This window comes from Asterias amurensis, chromosome 18 (genome assembly GCF_032118995.1).
Source record: "Asterias amurensis chromosome 18, ASM3211899v1".
Classification (NCBI taxonomy): Eukaryota; Metazoa; Echinodermata; class Asteroidea; order Forcipulatida; family Asteriidae; genus Asterias; species Asterias amurensis.
In genome coordinates this window covers 6,176,328-6,195,080 of record NC_092665.1, presented here as the reverse complement: position 1 = coordinate 6,195,080, position 18,753 = coordinate 6,176,328, and the positions used below count along the sequence as shown (strand labels likewise).

The following is an 18,753-nucleotide window of genomic DNA, read 5'->3' as shown; positions in this document are numbered from 1 at the left end:
ACAGTGCTAAAAGGAGCACGTTGCCTTGGATCGGTCGAGTTGGTCTTTGAAAATCGTTTGTAACCGTTTGTTATAAAATGCTTAGATTAGAAAGATATTTTAAATGTAGAATATAATGATCCACACAAGTATCACTCGAAATTGCGTGGTTTTCCTTCACCTCGTCGACAAACACGGTCGGCCATTTATGAGAGTCAAATATTTGACTCCCATAAATGGCCGACCGTGTTAGTTCGCAAAGTAAAAGGAAAACCACGCAATTTCGAGGCAAATATGTGTGGATCATTGTATTCTACTGTTAAAGCATCTTTCTTACCATATGCATTTTATAACAAACGGTTATAAACGCTTTTCAAAGACCAACTCGACCGATCCAATGCAACGTGTTCCTTTTAAGCTTTGTCAGTGAATGCACTTAGGCTTACAGCTGAAAGTCGCCTGTCAGGATGGAGCGCACAGATACGAGTAGGGTAAGCTGTAGCTAAAGTGAACCAGAACTTGAACATTGGCTGACTTTCCGGCTGTAATTTGCACATATCTTACAGGCTTCTGGTATCATTGTATGGCTCTGAAGACTTAAGATACTCTTGGTTTGCGTCTTCCAGGGCATGGTACAGGACACAAGCTGTCACCTGACAGGCACGTCTTGTGCGGGTGATGGGCTGCTTTCAGGAAGGAGTCGGCCGTGCCAGATGTTGCAACCATGCAGCAACAAGAGCTGATGTCCACCACTGCTTTGAAGAACAATTCCTAGCGTCTTCAAAGCATCTAGTTGAATGTGGTGTCCATCAACCATGATTACAAACTTCGACTCTCTGCAGGAGGGCGTCGGCCACTCCCCCCGGATGTTCTTTGCAATGGCGAAACAATGAGGACGCCTTTGAAAATAGCTGATATAATACTCTAAATCACTCAATCAATGCCTTTATTGAGTTGTTGGACTCGGCAAACATACATAGTCACTGGAATGAAGATTCTGGGCCTCTTACTTTTCGAGTTATAGAGTTATACATCATAATTGGCGGCCATTTTGAAAAATAAGGACGCCATTTTAAAAATGGCGGACATAATTGTCCGACACACTCAAAAATGCTTTTATGGAACTTTTGGACCTAGCAAACATTTACAAAGTCACTGGAATGAAGATTCTAGGCCTCTACCTTCCAAGTTATGTAGTTTTATATTAGAATTGGCGGCCATTTTCAAAAATAAGGACGCCATTTTAAAAAATGGCTGACCTTATAGTCTGTCACACTCAATTATGCTTTTATTGAACTGTTGGACCTGGCACACATGTGCAAAGTCACAGGAATGAAGATTTTAGGCCTCTTACTTTCCGAGTTATGTAGTTTTATATTAGAATTGGCGGCCATTTTGAAAAATGGCCACCAAGCCCACCACGGGCCAATTCAGAAATGGCACTATATCTAAAATTTCATGTTATGGTATGAATTACATGTGTACCAAAATTCATGCTTTTACAACAAAGTGCATGATTCGATCATAATATAGCCTTTATCCGTGTGAGTTTCGATCACATGGCGTGCCTTTCATCTTTCCAAGAAATACCAGGGAAAGACGTCTTTCCAAGATAAGGTATCAGGGAATAACGTCTTTCCAAGATAAGGTATCAGGGAAAGACGTCTTTCCAAGATAAGGTATCAGGGAAAGACGTCTTTCCAAGATAAGGTATCAGGGAAAGACGTCTTTCCAAGATAAGGTATCAGGGAAAGACGTCTTTCCAAGATAAGGTATCAGGGAAAGACGTCTTTCCAAGATAAGGTATCAGGGAAAGACGTCTTTCCAAGATAAGGTATCAGGGAAAGACGTCTTTCCAAGATAAGGTATCAGGGAAAGACGTCTTTCCAAGATAACATATCAGGGAAAGACGTCTTTCCAAGATAAGGTATCAGGGAAAGACGTCTTTCCAAGATAAGATATCGGGGAAAGAGGTCTTTCCAAGATAAGGTATCAGGGAAATACGTCTTTTCAAGATAAGACATCAGGGAAAGACGTCTTTCCAAGATATGATATCATGGAAAGACGTCTTTTCAAGATAATGTATCAGGGAAGTACGTCTTTCCGAGAAAATATATCAGGGAAAGACGTCTTTCCAAGATAAGGTATCAGGGAAAGACGTCTTTCCAAGATAACATATCAGGGAAAGACGTCTTTCCAAGATAAGATATCGGGGAAAGAGGTCTTTCCAAGATAAGATATCAAGGAAAGACGTCTTTCCAAGATAAATTATCACGGAAAGACGTCTTATTATAAGGGAAACATGTCTTTCCGAGATAAATATCTCAGAAACTCGGAAACATGGATGGTCACTTTAAGCTTCCGTACTTAATTCTAACGATTGAAAATTCCAATCTTTGAAGCGATTGAGTCTTATAGATTGAATTTAGACTGAAAACAATTGAAAACGATTGAAATTCCCGTCTTGCGCAAAATCCAAGTCCCAATCGTGAAAAAGATTGAAAGCCGTCTCAATTTTGTCTCAATCTACAATGCGATTGAAAACTTGAACCAATCAAAAGGCTGCATTAACAAATAAATTGAGAAATCGGACCAATAAAAAACAAAACCACTAATCACGTGACGAAGAATTTCGGTCTCAATTTCTTTTTTAACTGCCGCCATTTTTGTTTGTGTGTGTGTGTGTGAGTGAATTCGCACATTAATGTGCAGCAAATACCAGTAAAAATGGCTTGATCTCCGCGGAATTCTAGGGCCGGGGACGGAGAAAGATGGCAGTGCTTCTGCTTCGTTACCGCGTAACTAACTGAAGTAAAAGACCCGTTGATGTACGCCGTGAGCAAGATACAGTCACGTTTAGAGTTCGACCATGATTCGACGACGAGGCGAAACCGTGTTTTGGAATGTGAGTACTGTTTGTGTAGCTGTAGGTAAACCTATACATTTTGATTTTGTAAATATTGCCACCATGTACAGGCCTACGATTGTTACTTTGTGTTCTAAGTTTAACCATGGAGGTAGAAATAACACTATTGGCAGAAAAACCACTACAGAGTAGCTCAGTAATAAACACCGCTGTCGACAATACACGACTTTATCTGTGGTATTATTATAAAATGTTGAGTGTTGAGTAGGTACGTTACGACAGCAGTGTGTTCCTTGTTGTTGATGCAGTGTACACACGTAAGTCAAGTCATGTCAAGTTTAGCCCCATAAATCGGTCCAATCCACTATCAAGGATACGGAGTGGATTGGACCGATTTATGGGGCTAGTCAAGTTGAGCTTCTCCTATCCTAGTTTTCCTTTCAAAAATCGTAGGCATTATTTAATATGTGCTGTCCTTTTCTTACTTGGTTTTATTTAGCATGGTTTTATTTTGTTCAAGGTCAGTCACAAAATAATAATATGAATTTATTTTAAAACAACAAAAATGTACAAACATGACAGATCAGATGCCGAAAGCGGAAAAAAGTAAACAATAGTTCAAGATGGCGGCGCCCATGGTTACCATGTAGGGCATACTTTGTCAACTCTCAACATGTTGTTCAAAAACTTCCTTCCACCTTGTTGTCTCCTTACCTCTATATATAATAATATAAGACTAAAGAGTTAATGTGATTCATCCATGGTGAATCTCTCAAACAGTACTCAGGCTGAGCATAATTATTACTTATTAAAAAGTTATTATTTGAATTTATTTTTCAGAGATTACAGGTTTCCAAGACTATCCAGAGCTGAGTTGGTAAGATAATCATTTGTGTTGACATAGTTTTCAAGATGATAGAATGGGGAGGGGGTGGTCATCAGTAATGGCTCAGGCTAGGATGTTGAAAGACCAAGCCCCTCACCGGATGTTATTACCACATCCAGCAGTTATTTAAATCACCAAATAAGGTTTCATTTAAAGTGTTGTTTCGGTTTTGATCAAGTTTCTGTAGTGAATTTTCTGTTAATCTTATTTGTACCTTCATATTTATTTTAAAATGCAATGCATTTCTGTGTTAGTTGTAGGTAGGTTGCATCCGTTTCTTAATTACACTATTCTGGAAGTATAAATAACATAATCTTTATACTCTCTTTTCATCTTAATTTAAAGTTGCAAGTGCGTTACATTTTGTCCTACAGATCAACTTAGAACCTGGACTCCTGTTAAAGAAGAGCAAGACAATTTCATTACTATTAAGTGGAGTGGTGTTTGAGATGCACTAATTGAAATTGGGAAGAATGAATATCAACTAGTGCAAGAGCATCTTTCGAGGATGGAAACAGTAAGTAACGTATCGGCGTAATTAGCCTGCGGGCAACTAGTGAATTTTACTATTTGACTAGTCGCGCCTCAAATAGTTACGACTTCAACACAAGACGTAACCTGCGATTGGGAATGTGGAGTGAATTTTGACGGCACATCCCTGTTTTCGCTGGAAATGTTTTGCAAGAGTTGAACACATTTCAACTGGTGCAAATTATTTGTTGTGCATTTGTGACGTCAACATTTGTGTCGAATTCGCAGGAAGTATGAAATGGGGCTTAATCAAATTTAGATTTAGGTATAGTTGATGCATTTTAAGTTATCACTCGTGCACTCGTGGAAAATGAAAAAATATAGCGCTTCTGCGTCCCTTATCCAACGAGGCTGAAGGCCGAGTTGGATAGGACGCAGAAGCGCTATATTTTTTCTGTATTCCATGAGCGCGCTTGTGATATCAAATTTATTTTCAAGCAAACTTCAAGCAATGCATACGATGATCAGCATTTGATGCAAAAGCACCACTTTTGAATGTACATTAAGTTCTTTTATCTTCAAGTATGCGCTAATCCTCCAATCAGATTTGCAGAATGGAGTGGTGATAAAAACCTATATTGCACGGCTACCATCACTACCTGCGTATTGTGTGTTCGATGTCATGCGCCAAGTTTGCTTGAAGATAAACACATTATCACACGCGCGCTCGTGAAAATACGGAAAATTTAGCGCTTCTGCGTCCCATATCAACTCACGCAGAAGCGCTATATTTTCCGTATTCCGCTCCGGCTTGTGTGATAACTAAGCTGTACAATTTGCCTACAGCTTATAAGAACGCTTTTTTGAGTAACAAAAAAGATTGATTTCACACAAAACCTGCTAATTTTTTGTCACCATTCTGTGCAACCTTTAATAGTGTGTACACTTTGTTTCTTTTATTTCCCAGAGGATCTATCTGTGTGGACTCGGTTCCCTGGTATACTTGCTGCATAGATCAGTAAACAAAAACCAGTCCAAATATGGATCGTGCAGCAGTAGCAGCAGATCGAGTGCCTTGTGGCACCTCATTCTTAACAAACCAGTAGGTACTTACAGTTTGTCTGCATATGAACTTTGTCAGACAGTCTTTAATTCAGTTAGGAAAAAAACTATTGACATAGATATGGCCAGGTTATCTCCATCTGTGTTACCATGATGTTTGGTGTAGTGATAAGCCTCCTTAAAGTACTCAAGACCTCAATAAAACAAGTTAAAACCCTGCATTATTGACTCATTAACGTTTGTTGGAACTGCTGAGAGTGTATAATTAAAACATGATTTTTTTGGAAAAATAATCTTCAATTTTTAGAATTTTGAACTTTTTAATAATATTATTTTACTATTGTGTTGTGGCCAATGGGATTGAGAATAAAAGTAAAATGGTTTGGGGCATAGGTTGGTTCAAAAAGGTAAACGATGAACATTTTGTTTTAATCTATTATTTGTTTAAATTATTGCAACAAAATGCTCACTACAATTTGTGTACAGAGCGAGCATCAACATGGGAGCTTTTAATTGTTTTGTTCATCCCCTACTCCCTGTTTAAACTATTCCTCAAAAAGAGTTTGTCGAAATGATCTTTTTGGAGCTTAACATGAGAAATATTTATTTGGTAATATAAAAGTATTGGACTTAGAACAGTTCAAAACTGAGGGGAGTTTTTTTTACTGAAATTGAATTAAGTGAAGTCAGTGAAAAGTAGCTTAGCACAGCAAAATCGTGGTTTCCAGCAAAGAAACCATCGCACATGTACCATTTTTTACTGGTACCCTGTACAATTTTGCTACGCAGAAAACTGTTAAGCAATTCGTTGTCTAAGCAGCTTTATGAAATTGGGCCTAAGTAATTAATCAAGATCATTAACCCATTTCAAGCAATTAATAGCTGGGGACTGCCTAAACTTAATTGTAATTTACTGTGTTACTTGAATTGAATGTATTTATTGAGTTTAATGTACTGAATCGAATTGAATTGAATTAAAGCAACAATGCATTGAATTAAGAATACTGTTCTGTGGACATGGAATTTTTGTTAAATTGTACAACTTGTGTATGTTGACTTCCAATACTGATTTGGACTGAGAATTTTCAATCTTTTAATGATTGAACATTTCAAACTATTAGATTGAAATAGTTCAATCTCAGTCAAGATTGAATTTTTTTCAATCCAAATTCGATTGAAAATTTATTGAAATATTCAATCTAATAGTTTGAAATTCCAATCGTTTTAGATTGAAAATTTTCACTCTAAATAAAGATTGATTTTCAATCCGGACAGATTGTACCCCAACGGCAATCTGTGAAAGATTGACAATTCAATCTAATAGATTGCGTGCACAGTAAAAAATGCTTTTACGAACCGAAAGAGTTAATTACTTTTGATTATCTCAATTCAAACTAAAGTACCGATAAAATATTCACGTGTTCTGTTAAAAGTAAACCCTTTGCAACCATCCTGGAAATTTTTGCAAGAAATTGTGAGTATAAACCTCTAAAATTTAGCGTTTCAATACTCCCATTTCGTAAAACCCGATTTTCTCGTAACCCATATTTCATCTGAAGTGGCTGTTTTGTTGGTTCGTAAAGAGCGACGATATATTTTGCTTTAAAAAGAACTCTTCTTACAACACTCATTTAATAACACTTTTTTTGAAGGCTTCTTTAATACAATAACACTTTTTTGAAGGCTTCTTTAATACATGCATTAACTAACGCAATATTTTACTGATTTGGCTGGTATATACAGTAACACTCGTAACTCAAACTTATGGGACGAATATAATAGTTTATCTTGTTATTTTATTTTATTTTATTTTTACTCTTTTTTAATAATAATAATAATAACAAATTCTTATTTAGCGTATTTCACAATAACCGTATCAATGCGCTTACTGAGTGCCCTGGTCATAGGACCAATAACAGTCCCTTTTTAATGTTTCTCAGCTCCCTGGGGAGTATTATTATTATTAATATTATTATTATTATTATTACTATTAATATTATTTGTACATATATATTGTTTTTATATATATATATATATATACTTTTTTTTTTTTTGGGGGGGGGGGTATTTATTTATTTATTTTTTTTTTTTTTTGGGGGGGGTGGGGAACCCATATACCCCGATGTGTGTTTTAGCACTGCATACCCAGTATTTACCCGAGTTCTGTGAAAAAAATATTACTCAGGTGGGATTCGAACCAACGACCATTGCAATTCTAAATCAGTGTCATACCAACTAGTTGCCATGACACTGCTTTTATCATATGCCTGTGATTTTTTCACAGAACTCGGGTAACCCACATCAGTGTATATGGGTAAAAACACAAAATTAATATTCTTTATCCCCGATGCAAATTTAATATCTATTATACTATTTTTCAAACTTAAACTTATTTTACATGTTGGACAGAGATAGCAAGGAAAGAGTTATACTATATATCAAACTTAAAATTCTTATTTATACTGAAAAAAATGAAGCTGCATCAAACAATTTCAGCAAATATGTGCCAAAAATGTTTTTAAAATCAAAGACAACTTTGCTTGTTTAATAATATTAACCAAAGAAACAAATATCAATTTATAAATACCCCAGACAATCTGAAGCTTGAGTCTAGGGTGATTGACAGCTTGGCATGAAACGCCCAATAATGAATAATGTTAATTATTTCTAAGAAGATATTTAAAAGATACGTTCATGACATGTGCATTCTTCGCAAACACAATGTACATGCTGTAAATTAAAACTTTTATCAAAACATAAAAATATTCAACGGCGCGAATCACTCGCACTTGAAGGGGGGTTCCACGCCACTTTTGAGCACCTTAATTCCGAAACTAATTGGAATTGGCAATTTAAATTAAATGCGCAACAAAACTAATTTCTTAAACGTTAATTCTCGACATGAAATTTTTTTTTTAACTCACCTGGAATTTTTATTTTTTTTTTTCCTTTCAAACACAAGAGTATATGCTTACGAACAATAAAACAATTTTTTTAGTAATTGTTTCTCACAATTTATATGTTTAAAAAATATATAAAGTATTTCGGGGGGCTGACTCCGCCTACCCCTTTTGTGACCTCAATCGAGGCAGACTTTGCCTGCAATGCGTATAGTAAACACACGTGCAAAATACATGTACGTCCAAGTCGCGAGTTGGTACATTTAAAAAAGTGTTTTTCTGCATTAAGCAGCAATACACCTGGTCGGCATTGAAACGTACAAACTCACGACTTGGTCCGTACATGTACTTTGCAATTGTGTTTACTCTACGCATTACAGGCAAAGTCTGCCTCGATTGACGTCACGAACAGCACCCTCTCGGGTCGGGGTCTACTCTTATATTTGTAAATAACATAAGAACTGATTTTTTTTAAACCTTAGTTAACTGTTTATTCACATTCCACTCATCAAAACACATATTAGTGACAAAAGCTTTATTTTGAAAAAATACCACTTCCAGGTGACTTTAATCAATAAACTATCTGCGATGCATTATGTACATTTGGCATTTTCACTTTCAAAATATTTTATTCTTTTGGTGTCCAATGCCACGACCTTTATTCCCAGCTTGACCTCCCCGCCCTCTTTGATTTTCACCACCTTGACCCCCACGACCACCTCCTCCTCTCTTTTGTCCTTGACCTCCCTGACCTTGATTCCCACCTCTGTGACCTTGACCTCCTCTGTGACTCTTTCCTCCTCTTCCTCCTCCTCCTCCTCCTCCTCTATGTGGCTCACCAGATACTCCACCAGGCACCGATGTTTGTTGCATATACATCAGCGGTAGAGGGGGGTATGTGGCTTGGGGTACGTTCCCGCCTTTCATACCACCTCCCGAAGCGAGATTTGGGCCTTTTGTACTGTCAGTTTCTGCTTCACTTGTTTTTTCTTGACTACATTTTTTCTTATTTTTTGGCTAAGCATTACCTTTTCTGGGACCACTCGGTCTTGGCCAGCCTTGAACTTCCTCCTCAGCCCCGACAAACATAGGGTACTGCACCTTGCTCGGGGTGTCGAGCATCACATGTCGTTTGTCTCTATAAGATGACAATGTTTCCACGAGACTTTTGGATTGATCCAGAACGTCGATCTTGGTGGTACCTTTAGCATGTTGGGTCAGGTCAAGTAGGTCTTGAGTGTGCTCTTCAAGACTGCACTGATACTCCTTGATAAGGGCATCTTTGTTGTTGAGCATCTTCATTCCCTCCTGGCGACGCACCTCTATCTCGTTAATCACCTGGTCGCAGCGTTGATATAGATTCTCCACTGTGGCAAGAAGGACCCCTCTCGACTTCTTGGTGAGCTTGATCAGCCCCTTGGCGAGCTGTAACTCCTTCTGATTGATCTGCTGCCTCCAAGTGTATGCCTCATCAAGATTGGTACACTTGTGGTCTGGTCTTGGTTGGTCGACCACAGTGCAGTCACGGCATATCAGAAGCTCACAAGTGGAGCAGTAAAACTTCATTTTTTCCTTGTGCAAATCACACATTGTCAACTCACCATCCTCTACTTCGCCCGATTTCGGAGTGCTCTCATTCTCCTCGTCTTCTGGTTCATCCACTTCATCGGCATTCAGGTTGAGTGACTCCAGAAGGCTCTGCAGAGCAAAATTCGTAGTCAGCCCATCTACTCCTTCTGATGGAACAATGGTCACATCACGACACAAGGGACAGACGATTCTAGGTTCGTTGTCGTCCAGGATTTCGTCCAGACATCCCAGACAAAATGTATGCCCACATGTGAGAGGTTTAGGCACAACCAACTTTCCCATACAAATTACACATTCCAGTTGACTGGCAAAGTGGGAAGAAAGAGCAAATTCTACGGACGACATGTCCGATGTTGTACAACTTGCTGTTGCACGAATATTGTAAGATAGTATTACAGTGTTTGAATTTTGTTAAAAACGCGCTTATAAAATTGGCGCGCAATGTTGATTTCTTACAAGTTCAAGTTTGCGCTATCGAATTTAATTTGCGCAGTGTATTGCCACAGACCACCAATTGGTGCAAGATATGTGAACAGATTTCCTATGGTACATGTACGAGTAGGATTCTACTCTACTCTACTCTACTCACTATACAACTGGTACTCTTCACGTCGCTGTGTTAAGCCAATGCAAAAATAACTGAGTACCAACATACACCTTACCATACACATACACGCATGCAGTGTACATGAACATGATGTACACTGCATGCTCTCGTCCGCCGTCGTCGCAAGCAAGCGTCGTCTACAGCTAGTTTTGACGCGGATCTGGTGATTTATGATGCCGATCCGAAACATTGATGGACATCTTTTCTCGGTAAGAAGTTGATTTTGTGCACGGTGGTCTTAACTGGTCACTCTCAAATTGTTAAATGATCAACGTCAATTATTTTATATCAGATACTTAACTTACTTAAAGGAACACGTTGCCTTGGATCGGACGAGTTGGTCTATTAAAAGCGTTTGTAACCGTTTTTTATAAAATGCATATGGTTGGAAAGATGTTTTAAAAGTAGAATACAATGATCCACACAAGTTTGCTTCGAATTTGCGTGATTTTCCTTTTACTGTGCGAACTAACACTAAAAATTTGACTCCCAAAAATGGCCGACCGTGTTAGTTATGGGGCGCCGTTTGTCCATTAATTGTTTGACACTTTTAAGGCATGTTTTTACCATGGTTTACAGCAATTAGATGTAAACCATAGAAACTGTTGCCAAATCCTGTTATGGTTTACATACCAGTAAAGTGTTTGTTGTGTATAAGTTTGTGATTTACAAACCATGAACATACAAAAAACATTTACAAATCGTGGTTCATAAACCAAGAAAATTTACGCATCTTAAAAACATGGTTTATAAACCATAAAAAATGAAGCATCAAATTCATGGTTTACAAATCATGGTTTATAAACCATGAAAATTGAGACATCTAAAAAATATGGTTTATAAACCATGAAAATTGAAGAATAAAAATCTTGGTTTACAAATCATGGTTTATAAACCATAACAAATGAACCATAAAATCATGGTTTGTGATCATGGTTTATAAACCATGAAAATTGAGACATCTAAAAAATATGGTTTATAAACCATGAAAATTGAAGAATAAAAATCTTGGTTTACAAATCATGGCTTATAAACCATAACAAATGAACCATAAAATCATGGTTTGTGATCATGGTTTGTAAACCATTAAAATCGAGACTTCTTAAAAAACATGGTTTATAAACCATGAAAGTCGAGATTTCTTAAAAAACATCTCAAAAACGTTGTTTGTAAACCATAAAAAAAATGTGCACTTACAAATCATGGTTTACAAACCATAAAAAATTTGCACTCACAAATCATGGTTTACAAACCATAAAAGTGTGCACTCACAAATCATGGTTTATAAACCATAAAAACGTGCACTCACAAATCATGGTTTACAAACCATAAAAAATGTGCACTCAGAAATCATGGTTTACAAACCATGAAAGTGTGCACTCACAAACCATGGTTTATAAACCTTAAAAAATGCGCACTCACAAATCATGGTTAAAAACCATAAATTTGGCACTCACAAATCATGGTTTATAAACCATAAAAACGTGTACTCACAAATCTTGGTTTACAAATCATAAAAAATGTGCACTCAGAAATCATGGTTTACAAACCTTAAAAGTGTGTACTCAGAAATCATGGTTTATAAACGCTTCAGGAAATTGGGGGCAGGATCAACAAAAGTATAATTAAACACTCTGTAGCTCGAACTCCTGTTAATCCACTCACATAGGGAGGCAAACTCACTATATTATATACTCTCTTTGGAAAAATAAAAACAATTAAAAGTAAATATAAATAATCTGTATACACAAAAGCACAACTTGAAACAACAAAACCAAAAACAAACACCAGAAATTAGACAAGCAAATAAATAAATAAATAACCAAATTGTTAATTAAAAAATGTAAACAAAAAGTAACAATAAGTAAATGAATAAATAGTTGGAAAGGTACATGTAACAAGAAATATAGCAACAAATAAATCAAAATATGGATGGATAAACAAAAAATAGGTCAACAAATTGATAAAATAACAACGCAAGCAACGAAAAGTTAATCAAACTAACTCCTTTTCTAACATAAATACCTTTACATCAATAAAAGGATGATTAAATATGAATAAAGCAATCAAAACAACCAATCAATTGATAAACAAATAATCAATAAACCAGAAATTAGATAAGCAAATAAATAGTTAAATTAATAAATAACAAAATTATTGATATTTTATTTCTGAGTTACATGCACTCATCCGTCTATCTATCCACTCATTCATTCATTCACCCATATTTTTCCTTTATTATATCCAACTGCAGGTATAAATGTAGAAACCAACCTTCAAGCAGTGCTGGACTACCATGAAATAATGCAACTACTCCTCCGCCCCACTAGCCTTTTGTCAAGGCCTTCGTGGCTTAGACACTAGTTTGGTATAGCCGTGATTCGAAGCGCCTGGAAGGGGATATTTGCAGGCTGGTAAAAAATCCAGTCATTTTGAATGCGGATCTATGAAGCAATGAAGGCTACAGTCCCCCTGGTGGTACACAAGAGTATCAGACCAGTTGTCAGTAAAAGTTCTCATGCATACTGCATAGTCTCTACAGCTTTTAAATATTGTGGGACAGAAACCTCATTTCATATTTGGGGAAAACAGCAAAAGTATAAACAAAAATCACATACCCATGTCAAAATGTTACTTTTGACATGAATACTACAAAATACAGTATGTTCAAATTGCAGTTAATGTTAAAAAATGTTTATTTTGTACTTATGTAAAACGCGTTTAAAAAACTCAATCATTTTATGCGCCTTGAACACCCAGCAGGGTGGATATGTGCGCATTTTAAGTCTTATTATTACTATTATTATTATTATTTAAAGGCAGTGGAAACTATTGGATAATTACTCAAAACAATTATTAGCATAAAACCTTTCTTGGTGGCGAGTAATGGGGAGAGGTTGATAGTATAAAACATTGTGAGAAATGGCTTCCTCTGATGTGCCTTAGTTTTTGAGAAAAAAAGGTTTGTTATTTTATGCATATGTTGAGATACACCAACTGTGAAGGCTAGTCTTTGACAATTACCAATAGTCTCCACTGCCTTTAAATAATGATAGTCCATTATACTATAATGTATGTTACATGAAACAGTTTCCTAGCTACTTACTAGACCATTTTTATATTATTTGGATGTTGATATCAATGATCAAATGTCATGGTTGAAAATAATAATAATAAAGCATACAAAAACATTCAATGTAACTTTTAAAGGCACTGGACACCTTTGGTAACCAGTCTTCTCACTTGGTGTATGTCAACATAATGCACACAAAAACAAACCTGTGAAAATTTGAACTCAATCGGTTGTTGAAGTTGCTTGAATTCAATAAATATTTGAGTGAGAAATTTTTGTTCGTCTCACAAAGTACGTTATTTCAGAGGGAGCCATTTCTCACAATGTTTTATACTATCAACAGCTCAGCGTTACCTGTTACCAAGTTAATTACCAATAGTGTTCAGTGCCTTTAATAAGGGAATAAAAGGGTAGCGACAGGTTGTTACGTGTGATCGGCTCGGGCGAGGGTCTTGAGCGCATGGCAATGACCCTGCAAGGTTTAAACGGACATTTAAGAAAGAGTCACTACTTTTTTATTCCGAATCATAAATGCCCTTTTGTTAGAAAACATTACAAAAATACAATTACAGACACTTTGACCGTTTAAAATTTGAGTTTTGAAATATTTTTTTCAAAACCTTTGTGGAGAGTCTGTTGTGCGTGGGTTGTGTTTACGCGCGCAAGCTTAGAAATAGATTACGTGCGCGCACTTAGAAGTAGATTACGCGCTGTTTCTAATAGCTATGAATTGCATTTTGCGTGATAATCTTGTGCAGAGGCCAGCCAGTTATAAACACTGGTCATTATCAACCATTTAAACACCCCCATGTGACGCGCTCTCCACCAATAGGAGTAGAGAAACTGTCTGAGGTATTTATGAATGCTTTTTAAATCTCTTTTCCATACAATGCTTTTCATAGTATCATTGTGTTATTAACATCTCAAAATCTTGTTATGCCTCTCTAGTAGAAAGTAATTAGTGACAGAAACCTGCATTATGTGACATTCAAGAGATGTGCCCTGTAACCCTGCGGTGAACATGTAAATTAAACATGGCAGGAGATTTAAGTTTGTAGCAAGTGATGGTCTTTTGCCATTGTTCAACAGTGGCTGTCAATCTTTAGCTACCATGGAATTGCAACAAAATGTTGGTAAACACACTTGCTTGGCAAACAAATTACTTCTCACAAACTGTTGTTTAAAATGTTCAATACATTTTCACACAAAAACGGTTTTTGGGATACATAACTTTGAGTGAGCAATGAATGCTCACCCATAATAGGACCTTGGTCAGACAATTTTCTCACAAGAAAAAGGTTCAAGTTCAAAACAATTTCAAAGTTGGAAGCACTTTCTATTATTATGACAGATTTCTGTTAAATGCATAGAGCTATATATATTGATGTGACTAGAGCGCTAACACCCCATTATACATTATATCATGTACAAACGAATACAAAAAAGCTTGATATTTTGTACGGCAATTGTACGGCTATTTGCATGATAGTGCATTTGTTATTTTCTATGTGTCATCGAACCATAAGATGCAGCAAAAGTAAACGCACAATCTGCTGATGAGCGTCCAAACTGCGAGCGTCATTTGCGTCATGTTTAAAAGGCATGTATACTATTTTAAGTTTTCGTAGCGCAGACAGACGCTAATGGGCAGTTGCGTACGAAAGCGCACACGCCAAATAAAAAAAAAGCGTCAATGTGAATTAAAATCGTGTCATAGTCATGCAACACATCAAACATGTCTGTGCCCAGGGTGGCTTCAAAACACAGAGCAAGTTAGCGCTATATAAATTTAGATTATTATTATTATTAATATTATTATTCAATATGTATAGCTCTATGGTTAAACGCAACCTTTAAATTTGTTTTTTATGTGATTATTTGACATTAATATGTGGAACTCAGTTTTGTAATTGCGATGGATTTTTTCAATAAACCTGTTTTATATTAAATTGAATTAATTTTGTCGACTTTAATTTGCATTGCATTGATTAAGGTTCTTCCTCTTTAATGCTTTATTCTGGCCCTATGCTTCAGCACTGTGTAGGATTCTGTCCCTATGCTTTAGCACTGTGTAGGATTCTGGCCCTATGCTTTAGCATTGAGTAGGATTCTGGCCCTATGCTTTAGCATTGAGTAGGATTCTGGCCCTATGCTTAAGCATTGTGTAGGATTCTGGCCCTATGCTTAAGCACTGTGTAGGATTCCGCCCTCTTTGATTTTCACCACCTTGACCCCCACGACCACCTCCTCCTCTCTTTTGTCCTTGACCTCCCTGACCTTGATTCCCACCTCTGTGACCTTGACCTCCTCTGTGACTCTTTCCTCCTCTTCCTCCTCCTCCTCCTCCTCCTCTATGTGGCTCACCAGATACTCCACCAGGCACCGATGTTTGTTGCATATACATCAGCGGTAGAGGGGGGTATGTGGCTTGGGGTACGTTCCCGCCTTTCATACCACCTCCCGAAGCGAGATTTGGGCCTTTTGTACTGTCAGTTTCTGCTTCACTTGTTTTTTCTTGACTACATTTTTTCTTATTTTTTGGCTAAGCATTACCTTTTCTGGGACCACTCGGTCTTGGCCAGCCTTGAACTTCCTCCTCAGCCCCGACAAACATAGGGTACTGCACCTTGCTCGGGGTGTCGAGCATCACATGTCGTTTGTCTCTATAAGATGACAATGTTTCCACGAGACTTTTGGATTGATCCAGAACGTCGATCTTGGTGGTACCTTTAGCATGTTGGGTCAGGTCAAGTAGGTCTTGAGTGTGCTCTTCAAGACTGCACTGATACTCCTTGATAAGGGCATCTTTGTTGTTGAGCATCTTCATTCCCTCCTGGCGACGCACCTCTATCTCGTTAATCACCTGGTCGCAGCGTTGATATAGATTCTCCACTGTGGCAAGAAGGACCCCTCTCGACTTCTTGGTGAGCTTGATCAGCCCCTTGGCGAGCTGTAACTCCTTCTGATTGATCTGCTGCCTCCAAGTGTATGCCTCATCAAGATTGGTACACTTGTGGTCTGGTCTTGGTTGGTCGACCACAGTGCAGTCACGGCATATCAGAAGCTCACAAGTGGAGCAGTAAAACTTCATTTTTTCCTTGTGCAAATCACACATTGTCAACTCACCATCCTCTACTTCGCCCGATTTCGGAGTGCTCTCATTCTCCTCGTCTTCTGGTTCATCCACTTCATCGGCATTCAGGTTGAGTGACTCCAGAAGGCTCTGCAGAGCAAAATTCGTAGTCAGCCCATCTACTCCTTCTGATGGAACAATGGTCACATCACGACACAAGGGACAGACGATTCTAGGTTCGTTGTCGTCCAGGATTTCGTCCAGACATCCCAGACAAAATGTATGCCCACATGTGAGAGGTTTAGGCACAACCAACTTTCCCATACAAATTACACATTCCAGTTGACTGGCAAAGTGGGAAGAAAGAGCAAATTCTACGGACGACATGTCCGATGTTGTACAACTTGCTGTTGCACGAATATTGTAAGATAGTATTACAGTGTTTGAATTTTGTTAAAAACGCGCTTATAAAATTGGCGCGCAATGTTGATTTCTTACAAGTTCAAGTTTGCGCTATCGAATTTAATTTGCGCAGTGTATTGCCACAGACCACCAATTGGTGCAAGATATGTGAACAGATTTCCTATGGTACATGTACGAGTAGGATTCTACTCTACTCTACTCTACTCACTATACAACTGGTACTCTTCACGTCGCTGTGTTAAGCCAATGCAAAAATAACTGAGTACCAACATACACCTTACCATACACATACACGCATGCAGTGTACATGAACATGATGTACACTGCATGCTCTCGTCCGCCGTCGTCGCAAGCAAGCGTCGTCTACAGCTAGTTTTGACGCGGATCTGGTGATTTATGATGCCGATCCGAAACATTGATGGACATCTTTTCTCGGTAAGAAGTTGATTTTGTGCACGGTGGTCTTAACTGGTCACTCTCAAATTGTTAAATGATCAACGTCAATTATTTTATATCAGATACTTAACTTACTTAAAGGAACACGTTGCCTTGGATCGGACGAGTTGGTCTATTAAAAGCGTTTGTAACCGTTTTTTATAAAATGCATATGGTTGGAAAGATGTTTTAAAAGTAGAATACAATGATCCACACAAGTTTGCTTCGAATTTGCGTGATTTTCCTTTTACTGTGCGAACTAACACTAAAAATTTGACTCCCAAAAATGGCCGACCGTGTTAGTTATGGGGCGCCGTTTGTCCATTAATTGTTTGACACTTTTAAGGCATGTTTTTACCATGGTTTACAGCAATTAGATGTAAACCATAGAAACTGTTGCCAAATCCTGTTATGGTTTACATACCAGTAAAGTGTTTGTTGTGTATAAGTTTGTGATTTACAAACCATGAACATACAAAAAACATTTACAAATCGTGGTTCATAAACCAAGAAAATTTACGCATCTTAAAAACATGGTTTATAAACCATAAAAAATGAAGCATCAAATTCATGGTTTACAAATCATGGTTTATAAACCATGAAAATTGAGACATCTAAAAAATATGGTTTATAAACCATGAAAATTGAAGAATAAAAATCTTGGTTTACAAATCATGGTTTATAAACCATAACAAATGAACCATAAAATCATGGTTTGTGATCATGGTTTATAAACCATGAAAATTGAGACATCTAAAAAATATGGTTTATAAACCATGAAAATTGAAGAATAAAAATCTTGGTTTACAAATCATGGCTTATAAACCATAACAAATGAACCATAAAATCATGGTTTGTGATCATGGTTTGTAAACCATTAAAATCGAGACTTCTTAAAAAACATGGTTTATAAACCATGAAAGTCGAGATTTCTTAAAAAACATCTCAAAAACGTTGTTTGTAAACCATAAAAAAAATGTGCACTTACAAATCATGGTTTACAAACCATAAAAAATTTGCACTCACAAATCATGGTTTACAAACCATAAAAGTGTGCACTCACAAATCATGGTTTATAAACCATAAAAACGTGCACTCACAAATCATGGTTTACAAACCATAAAAAATGTGCACTCAGAAATCATGGTTTACAAACCATGAAAGTGTGCACTCACAAACCATGGTTTATAAACCTTAAAAAATGCGCACTCACAAATCATGGTTAAAAACCATAAATTTGGCACTCACAAATCATGGTTTATAAACCATAAAAACGTGTACTCACAAATCTTGGTTTACAAATCATAAAAAATGTGCACTCAGAAATCATGGTTTACAAACCTTAAAAGTGTGTACTCAGAAATCATGGTTTATAAACGCTTCAGGAA

At 37.1% G+C, this 18,753-nt stretch overlaps 1 long non-coding RNA gene and 2 pseudogenes across 1 annotated transcript; 1 reads left to right on the top strand and 2 right to left on the bottom strand.

Annotated features, from left to right (window-relative positions):
• The window catches only part of LOC139950315 (tripartite motif-containing protein 2-like), a 196,399-nt pseudogene extending 185,228 nt beyond the window's left edge, over window positions 1–11,171 (bottom strand).
• Window positions 3,640–6,270, top strand: LOC139950753 (uncharacterized). The gene is made up of 3 exons (XR_011787700.1): window positions 3,640–3,722; window positions 4,106–4,248; window positions 5,170–6,270. It is a non-coding gene; the product is annotated as an uncharacterized lncRNA (long non-coding RNA).
• Window positions 11,172–12,805: 1,634 nt separating the features above from the next.
• Window positions 12,806–17,966, bottom strand: LOC139950961 (tripartite motif-containing protein 2-like; annotated as a pseudogene).
• Between the last annotated feature and the right edge of the window lie 787 nt (window positions 17,967–18,753).